Source organism: Sorex araneus, chromosome X (genome assembly GCF_027595985.1).
Source record: "Sorex araneus isolate mSorAra2 chromosome X, mSorAra2.pri, whole genome shotgun sequence".
NCBI lineage: Eukaryota > Metazoa > Chordata > Mammalia > Eulipotyphla > Soricidae > Sorex > Sorex araneus.
This window is the reverse complement of record NC_073313.1, coordinates 268,882,977-268,892,796: the sequence shown is the minus strand read 5'-3', so window position 1 is coordinate 268,892,796 and position 9,820 is coordinate 268,882,977.

The window sequence follows — 9,820 nt, the reverse complement described above, 5'->3', positions numbered from 1 at the left end:
TGAGGGGCTGGAATGATAGCACAGCGGGTAGTGCATTTGCCTTACGTGCAGCCGACCTGGGTTTGATCCCCGGCATCCCATATGGTCCCCCAAGCACCACCAAGGGTAATTCCTGAGTGCAGAGATAAGAGTAACCCGCAAGCATCGCCGGGTGTGACCCAAAGAAGCAAAAAAAAAAATTATTTGATCATCTGCATTTGGAGGCAACCAAAATTCAGGGACAACACTGGTGGGAAGAGGGTTCTCTGTCTGGGATAAGAAATGGGGCCTTCTTCTGGTGAGCAACGCGGCCGGAGAATGCTCCGGACCCGAGATGGGGCCAGCAACACTGGGGATCCAGATGGAGGAGGTACAGCCAGCACACCTTCTCCAGATGGAGCCCCAGCGACACTGAGCAGCAACTAACACGGCTCCAGGACGCGGGACTGGGACAAGTCCGAATCGAGTTTGAGATGTTGTGCTCCAGGAATTCTAAAGATTTTAGACCTTTTCTAAAATCTGAAAACATACAATCTTTTAATGGAAAACTAATTATCAAATGCTTCCTTGGTAGTAGAGCTGTCTTTCTTGGTGGGAAACTCCAACAACAATAGTGAGTTTTGTATTGAAATATGGAACGTAATGAAGGTAAAGAGAAAATGAAGTGAAATTCATCAGTTATACAGTTGGGGATGGGGGCGGGGGAGGGGAGCATACTGGGGTTTCTGGTGGTGGAATATGGGCACTGGTGAATGGATGGGTGTTTGAATATTGTATAACTGAGACATAAACCTGAGAACTTTGTAACTTTCCACATGGTGATTCAATAAAAATTTAAAAAAAAGAAATGGGGCCTTGGCATTTTGGAAAACAATATGGATGATTCTCAAAAGATTAAAAATTGAGCTCCCATTTGACCCAGCAATACCACTTCTGGGAATATATCCTGGGGATGCAACAAAGTATAATAGAAATGACATCTGCACTTGTATGTTCATTGCAGCACTGTTTACAATAGCCAGAATCTGGGAAAAACCCAAGTGCCTGAGAACAGATGACTGGCTAAAGAAACTCTGGTACATCTACACAATGGAATACTATGCAGCTGCTAGAAAAGATAAAGTCATGAAATTTGCATATAGATGGATCAACATGGAAAGTATCATGCTAAACGAAATGAGTCAGAAAGAGAGGGACCGACATAGAAAAACTGCACTCATCTGTGGAATATAAAGTAACAGAATGGGAGACTAACAACTAAGATTATTAAAGACTAGTACTGGGAGGATTACTCCATAGCCTAGAAGCTGGCCTCACATACTGAGAGAAAAGGCAGTTCAGTTAGAGAAGGGATCACCAAGTAAATGGTGCTAGGACAACCCGCTTGGGATGGGAGAGGCATCCTGAAAGCAGACTATAGACTGAACATGATGGCCACTCAATACCTCTATTGCAAACCACAACACCCCGAGAGAGAGAGAGAGAGAGAGAGAGAGAGAGAGAGAGAGAGAGAGAGAGAGAGAGAGAGAGAGAGAGAGAGAGAGAGAGCAAAAGGGAATGCCCTGCCACAGAGGCATAGTGGGGGGAGGGGGAACAGGGTGGGGATGGTGGGAGGGATACTGGGACCATTGGTGGTAGAAAATGGGCACTGGTGGAGGGATGGATACTTGATCATTGTATGACTGAGATGTAAGCACGGAAGTTTGTAAGTTTGTAACTGTACCTCACGGTGATTCACTAATTAAAAATATAAATAAATAAATAAATAAAAGAAATTAAAAAGAAATTTTAAAAAATGGGGCCTTGTGGCTGGAGCGATAGCACAGCGGGTAGGGCATTTGCCTTGCACGCGGCCAACCTGGTTTGATTCCCAGCATCCCATAGGGTCCCCTGAGCACCGCCAGGAGTAGTTCCTGACTGCAAAGCCAGAAGTAACCCCTGTGCATTGCTGGGTGTGACCCAAAAAGCAAAAAAAAAAAAAAAAAAAAAAAAGAAGAGGAAAAAGAAATAGGACCTTATTCTTTTAAAATTTTATTTTTATAAAGTTGTTCATGGTGATTTATTACATTCAGTATTCCAACACCAATCTCACCACCATTACACATTCCCACCACTAACATTTCCAATTTTCCAATCCACCACTCAAGCCTGCCCAAATTAGCAGGCCCTAAATAATTTATTCTGTATTGCTTGTTATAAATAATTAGCAAAATGACCAAAAAAGATTTCCTGAGAAGAAAGTTTGTGAAGAGAGTTGTATCTCACCCTGGAGCCATTAGGCCCTTGTATAAGATATTACTAACATGTTACAGGTTGAGCCTTGTGTGCCAATATTTTTTAATCGAGAACGGTTGCCTACTACTTTACATCCCATCCAATGTGGTGTGCAAATCTTTTTTTTTTCTTTTTGGGTCACACCCAGCAATGCACAGGGGTCACTCCTGGCTCTGCACTTAGGAATTAACCCTGGCGGTGCTCAGGGGACCATATGGGATGCTGAGAATCGAACCCGGGTTGGCCGAGTGCAAGGCAAACGCCCTACCCACTGTGCTATCTCTCCAGCCCCGTGGTGTGCAAATCTTAGTACATCAGTGATGTAGAGTTTGAGATGTTGTGCTCCAGGAATTCTAAGATTTTGAATGGGGTGATAAAGCTGTAGTTAAACTTTTAACTGGATGGTGACTTTGGGGTCCAGAAGCATCTCTGCATCTTGTTGCTCTCTTCTGGGATTTATTTGTGAGTCTCTGGATAATGGCCATTGATGAGCTTATATGGCACCAGAGACAGTTTGTGGGCATGACCTTGGGGCTCCCAGAAGAATGGGGGCTGGGGAAGGTCGCCCATCCCTGACTTCATGAGAGCCTGGAGATTTCAGTCACAAAACCCATATACCTGAGTTTTTCCAACAGATTCCAAGCCTGTGGAGCCGTGAGCACAGCAGCAATTGGATTATGGAGGTTTTCAATTGCCAGGACTCTGTCAGGGTGGGCGGTGGGCTTACCCGCCCCTTCGGGTACCCTGGATATGAGACTCAGCCTGGCATGGGGTCCGGAGGCATCCTGAAAATTAATGTTTTAGCAGCATTGAAAACAAACAAGGGGCCAGAGCAATAGTATGGGGGAAGGACATTTGCCTGCTCGCAGACAACTGGTCCCTGGCATCCCATATGGTCCCTCAAGTACTGCCAGGAGTAATTCCTGAGCACAGAGCTGGGAATAACCTCTGAGCATTCCCAGGTATTCAAAAAAAGAAAACAAAATAAAAAGAACGTGGGGCTGGAGCAATTAGAGGTTAGGGTGTTTGCCATTGCACATTGGATTCTATGCCTAGCACTGCATATGGTCATCTGAGCACCACCAGAAGGAAACCCGGAGCACTGGCAGAGTGAACAACGGTAGCACTGTAGCAATATCATCCTGTTGTTCATTGATTTGCTCGAGTGGGCACCAGTAACACCTCCATTGTGAAACTTGTTACTGTTTTTGGCATATCGAATATGCCACGGGTAACTTGCCAGGCTCTGCCGTGTGGGCGGGATACTCTTGGTAGCTTGCTGGGCTCTCTGAGAGGGACAGAGAAATCGAATCCAGGTCAGCTGCGTGCAAGGCAAACGCCCCACCTGCTGTGCTATCGCTCCAGTCCTAGGCCAAATAACAAGAACAAAAGCACAAAATCCCATTAATCCAAAAAGAAATTAGTACAGCGGGTAGGGCACTTGCCTTGCATATGGCCAACCTGGATTCTGTTCCCGGCATCCCGTATGGTGCCCTGAGCCCCACCAGGAGTGATTCCTGAGTGCAGAGCCAGGAGTAACCCCTGAGCATTGCTGGGTGTAGCCCAATCCCCAAGCCCCAAGCCCCGTAGCCCCCAAAGATGCAGTAACATATAATGGAATGCTCCTCGGCCATGAGGAAAAATGAAATCTTGCCTTTTGCAGCAACATGGATAGATCTTGAGGAGTCGTGCCAAGTTAAATAAACCAAAGACAGAAAGACAAATAATCAGATGCACTCGCTTATTCAGGGACATAAAAAAAGCAAAACAAGGGGACCAATCAGACGAAGGGAAGCAAGTCCTCGGCTCAGGTGTGGAGCGGTGAGGCTGGGAGGGGCAGGGGAGAAGCGAGGGTCAGTGCACTCTGCCGGAGCTTTGTCAGCACTTGGTGGCGTGGTAACTGAAGAGGCAGGAAATTGTGTCTCTAGTGGGCTGGAGCGAGAGTGCAGTGGGGAGGGTGTTGGCCCTGCACAGGGCTGACCCAGGTTTGATCCCCAGCATCCCATATGGTCCCCTGAGCCACACCAGGAGTGGATTCCTGAGTGCAGAGCCAGGAGTAAGCCCTGTGCACAGCCGGGTGTGCCTCAAAAACAAAACAAAAATAAAAAACATGTAGTCATGTAAACTAATGCGATCTAAAAAAATTTCAAGAAGATGAGCCAGTGTGATAATATAGCAGGTAGGGCGTTTGCTTTGCACTTGGCTGACTTGGTACGAGCTCCAGCACCCATATGGTCTCCTGAGCCCCACCAGGAGTAATTCCTGAGCACAGAGCCAGGAGCAACCCCTGAGCATAACAGGTATGGCCCAAAACCAAACAAAAAATTTCAAGAAGGGGCTGGAGTGATAGCACAGCGGGTAGGGCGTTCGCCTTGCGTGCGGTCGACCTGGGTTCGATTCCCAGCATCCCATATGGTCCCCTGAGCATCTCCAGGAGTAATTCCTGAATGCAAAGCCAGGAGGTAACCCCTATGCATTGCCGGGTGTGACTCAAAAAAAAAAATTCAAGAAGAGATTATCATTGAGGGGCTGGGAGATTCTCAGCACTTCATAGTCCCCCAGACATCACTTAAGCAGCAGCAAATCCTGGGTCCTGAGGCCCAATGGGACCCCTGGACCTATTTAGCCCCACTGCTGTAATTGGTGAGACAAGGGCATCACGTGGATGGCCTTCTTACTCCACACCACACTTCCCAAGCCTGTTCCCCAGCATATGTATGAAGTATGAAGGAGGCATTGGGTTACTCAAGGAGAAGGGCATTCTTCAGAAAACATGGCCAATATTCCTCTCCCAAGATGTCACGTAGGAAAGACAAGGAACTGCCATCAAGAGAAGACGGGAGAGCTAAGACAATGAAGTGAAAAGTGGCATTCGGCAAGGGATCCTGGACAGAAAACTGTGAGTGGAAACTAGTAAAACCAAAGCATGTACTTGAGTTAGCTAGGAATGCGCCAGAGTTGGTGTTTCTGTTGTAACAAATTTAGGGTAATTCAAAGTAAGGTTAAATATTGACCATGGGGAAAACTGAGTGAGGAACATATAGGATGTCCTGTGCCATCCTCACAACTTTCTTATGGACCTAAAGTAATTCAAACAATTATTTTTAAAAAAATAATCTATCAGATTGCAAAAAATAAGAGTAAAGTTATCACTTTATTACCGGATAAAGTGCTAGGAGATAGGGCCAAGGAGACATCACAGGGGTTAGGCAAGGTTCTTGTCTGTACATGCCCAGACCCAGTTTTGATTCCTAGCAATTCATATGGTGCCCTGAGCACGTCCAGGAGGGATCCTGAGCACAGGGCCAGGAGTAGTACCGGGTGTGGCCCCAAAACAAACAAGCAAAAAGATGGGGAGTGTACAATGCCGGTAAAGTTGTAAATTAATCAACCACTTAAGGAAATGATTGGTATTATAAAATATTATATTTTTATTTTTATCAATGATCCTGAATAGATTAGAGAGGGGAAGAAGAAAAGACAGATGACTTATACAATGGAATACTATGCAGCTGTTAGAAAAAAGGAAGTCAAGAATTTTGTAGTTAAGTGGATGGGCATGAAAAGTTTCATGCTGAGTGAAATGAGTCAGAAAGAGAGAGACAGACATAGAAAGACTGCACTCATCTATGGTATATAGAATATCAGAGTGGGAGATTAATACCCAAGAACTGTAGAAATAAGTACCAGGAGGTTGACCCCATGGCTTCGAGGCTGGCCTCATGTTCCGGGGAAAGGGCAACTCAGAGAAGCGATCACCAACTACATTGTAGTTGAAGGCCATGTGGGGGAAGGGAGTTGCGGGCTGAATGAGGGCTAGAGACTGAGCACAGCGGCCACTCAACACCTTTATTGCAAACCACAACAGCTAATTAGAGAGAGAGAACAGAAGGGAATGCCCTGCCACAGTGGCAGGGTGGGGTGGGGGGGAGATGGGATTGGGGAGGGTGGGAGGGACGCCGGGTTTACGGGTGGTGGAGAATGGGCACTGGTGAAGGGATGGGTTCCCGAACTTTGTATGAGGGAAGTATAAGCACAAAAGTGTATAAATCTGTAACTGTACCCTCACGGTGATTCTCTAATTAAAAATAAATAAATTATAAAAAAAAATAAAAATAAAATGCAAGTTTAAAAAAAAAAAAAAGAAAAGACAGATGACAGATGATACTATCCTGGTCCTGAAGAAGTTTAGAGACATACATAAATATTTCTAGGCTACAAAAAATTAAAATCCATTCACCTACAGTGAGCTTAAAAATAAACTGGCATAATTCATTCAAGAGAGTCTCTTGCCCGCATGCCTGGCTATCTTCCCCAGGGCCCCTCAGATGGGGATGGGCTCCAGCTTTCCTCCCCACCCCGAGCAGAGCTCCTAGCGGCCGAAGACCACCGGAACTTAGCTACAGCCATGCTCGAGGCCCCTCTCCACATGTTCGGACAGGCCTCATGCATGAAGGTACCAGCAGAGGAACCCGGGTGTGTGTAATCCCATCAACGGCCAACATCCAGAGAAAGACTTAAAAGCAAGCTCTCAGAAGCGTGGCCGCTTTGTGGCCGCACGATATCCTGTAGCCTACTTCTCCCTCTGGGAGAAACTGGCAAGCTCTGAGAGTTTCCTGCCCACATGGGACAGCCTTGCAAGCTTCCCATGGTGTATTTATATGCTAAATCCAGTAACAAGCTGGATCTCATTCCCCTGACCCTGAAAGAGCCCCCAATGTGACATTGTTGGGAGGGCCGAGTCGAGATAGACTTCTAAGATCTCAGGGAAAGGACAAAATGAGAGGTTACTGAGCCCACTCAAGAAATTGGAGATTAACGGGATTTCGTGATCGTGATCCTGAATTCATTCAATGGCATATTGTAAAAACGTTAATAACGAACGCATCCTCAGATATTTCAGTGCAGAAATAGCTTTCCAACCTAATGATAGAGCGAAAGAAGAAACTTCACTTGTATCATTGGTCATCCCGTTGATCTTTGACTTGCTCGAGCGGGCGCCAGTAACGTCTCCATTTGTCCCTGTCGAGTGCTACTGGTATCTGCTCGCTTCAAGAACAGGAAGAGCCTCAAACCAAATCGCATTACGTGTCCGGCCCATCTGATTTTTGACGCTTTGGCAAACAAGACAGCATCCCTGATTCTTGATCATCGACAGGGGTCAGAACTCCAGATTCCTTCTCTCATTTGAGTGAAATGTGATAGTCCAAGCATAGTTCTTTTGATTCCTCTTTGGGATACCTAAATAGTGTTCTCGTCCTGTTTTTGTAGGGCCCAGGTCTCTGAGGTGTATGTTAGTACAGGAAGAACGGTGGAGTTGAAAAGATGTGCCTGGAGCTGGAACTTCTTCGTCCTCTTAACCACTTCTTCAATGTTCTTGAAGGCATTCCACGCTGCTCTCTTCCTCCTGCACAGTTCTGGCGCCAAGTCATTCCTCATGTTGAGTTCTCAATCCAGGTACACATAGCTGCTGCATTCGGAGATGTTTGTTCTATGGAGAGCAAATGGAATGTCAGGGACTAGTTTGTTTTTCATGAACATTGTCTTGGTGAGATTCAGCTGCAGTCTGACCTTTCCACACTCTCGGTCAAAGTCGGCCAGCATTTGTGCCACTTGGCTAATGTTTGGTACTATTAGAAAGGATGTCATCAGCAAAGCGGAGGTGGTGTAGTTGCCGACCGTCTATCTTCACTCCCATTCCTTCCCATTCCAGTCATTGCATGATGTTCTCGAGGGTGGCACTGAAGAGTTTTGGTGAAATGGTATCACCCTGCCGCACCCCTCTCTTTACATCAATGATCACTTCCTTGTAGAATGGTGAGATCCTGGTGGTGAATCTGCAATGCAGCTCATGGAGGATCTTGATGTACTGAGTTTGAATGCTCTGTTTGGCTAGAGCTTCGATGACCACTTCAGTCTCAACAGAATCGAAGGTCTTCTTTAAATCAATGAATGTTAGACAGAGCGGCATCTTGAACTCTAGCAATTGAAGCATTGAAGACCAAACTTCAATGAGCTTGGTCACCGTGTGGATATGGTCGATCGTGCTGAAAGAAGAAACTCAAGGAAGAATTACATTAGATGTAACTTCTTTACACAAAATTCAAAAAAGATGAAAATTATATAGTGATTCACACATAGATGATAAACTTCCTTTTCCGTGATTTCTTTGGTTTTGTGGGGAGCACACTCAGTGGTGCTGGACTGCTCCTGGGTCAGAGTTCAGGGGTGCTCCCAAGCAGTGCTTGGGGGTCTTTTGTGCCAAGGATCAAAACCCAGCCTCCAGCATGCAAAGCATGCACTCGATTATTTGAGCTATCTCTCCGGCCATGATAAGCTAAAAATAATAATAACAATTTTTGAAGGGTTACACCCACTCAGGCACTACTCCTAGCTATAAATTGGAGTGGGTGGTGGTCACTTGATCAATTGTGGTGGTTCCCTGGGGTCAATGTGGTGTTGAGAATCTCTTTTTGTTTGTTTGTTTGTTTGTTTTGGGGTCACACTCCTGGCTCTGCACTCAGGAATCACTCCTGGCAGTGCTCAGGGACCATATGGGATGTTGAGGATCATACCTGGGTTGGCCACATGCAAGGCAAGCACCCTACCCACTGTACTATCTCTCTGGTCCCTGTTGAATTATCTTTGCCCCCACACCTTCGCCTTTTGTTTTTTAATTTTGGCTTTTGTGCCACACCTGACAATGCTCAAGGTTAATTCCTGGCTCTGCATTCAGGAATCACTCCTGGCAGTGCTCAGGAACCATTTGGGATACGAGGGACCAAACTCGGGTTGGTCACATGCAGTGCAAATGCTTACCTGCTGTACTATCTCTCTAGCCCCTCTTTTGTTTCAATAATATGTCTTTAATGAAGGTGTGGCTAGAACAAAACTCAGGAGAGTGAGTGGTTGCCTTGAATGTCATCAGCAAATGGTTATGAATGTCCTATTTTTAAAAACTTGTTTTTATTTATTGAGATTCCTTGGTTTACAATAGTATTAATATTAGTTTCTAATGTACATAATCCTAACACCACACCCATCACCAGGATCCCAATGTTTCTCCCTCTCAACCCCCACCTCCAACTCATTTGTGTGGATCCATTCTCCCGTTTTGTTTTCTTTGGCCCTTTGTTGCTACCTGGCTGTGTATCTTTTAAGTCCCATGCCAGAGAGAGATCATTCTGTATCTACCCCGTCCTTCGGACTGACTTCACTCAGCATGATATACTCCAGTTCCACCCATATTGCTGCACATAACAGGGCTTTGATATTTCTCAGAGCTGCATAGTATTCCATTGTGTATGTATACCACAACTTCTCGATCCTGAATGTCTTACTTCTTCATCTGGGTGATTACTAGCTGTCTTATTTAACATTATTCTTTCAATTTGTGTGTCTTATACACTTTCCTATGCATGGGTTTCCCTAAAAAATAAAATGAAAAGAGTGTAGGACAATCTGTTCCTCTAGCACTTGCCTTGCCCTAGGTGCTCATTCTGCAGACTCAGAAAGCAGTCAAGTCTGCACCATGCAGACTACCTTGACCACCAGCACAGTCTTTGAG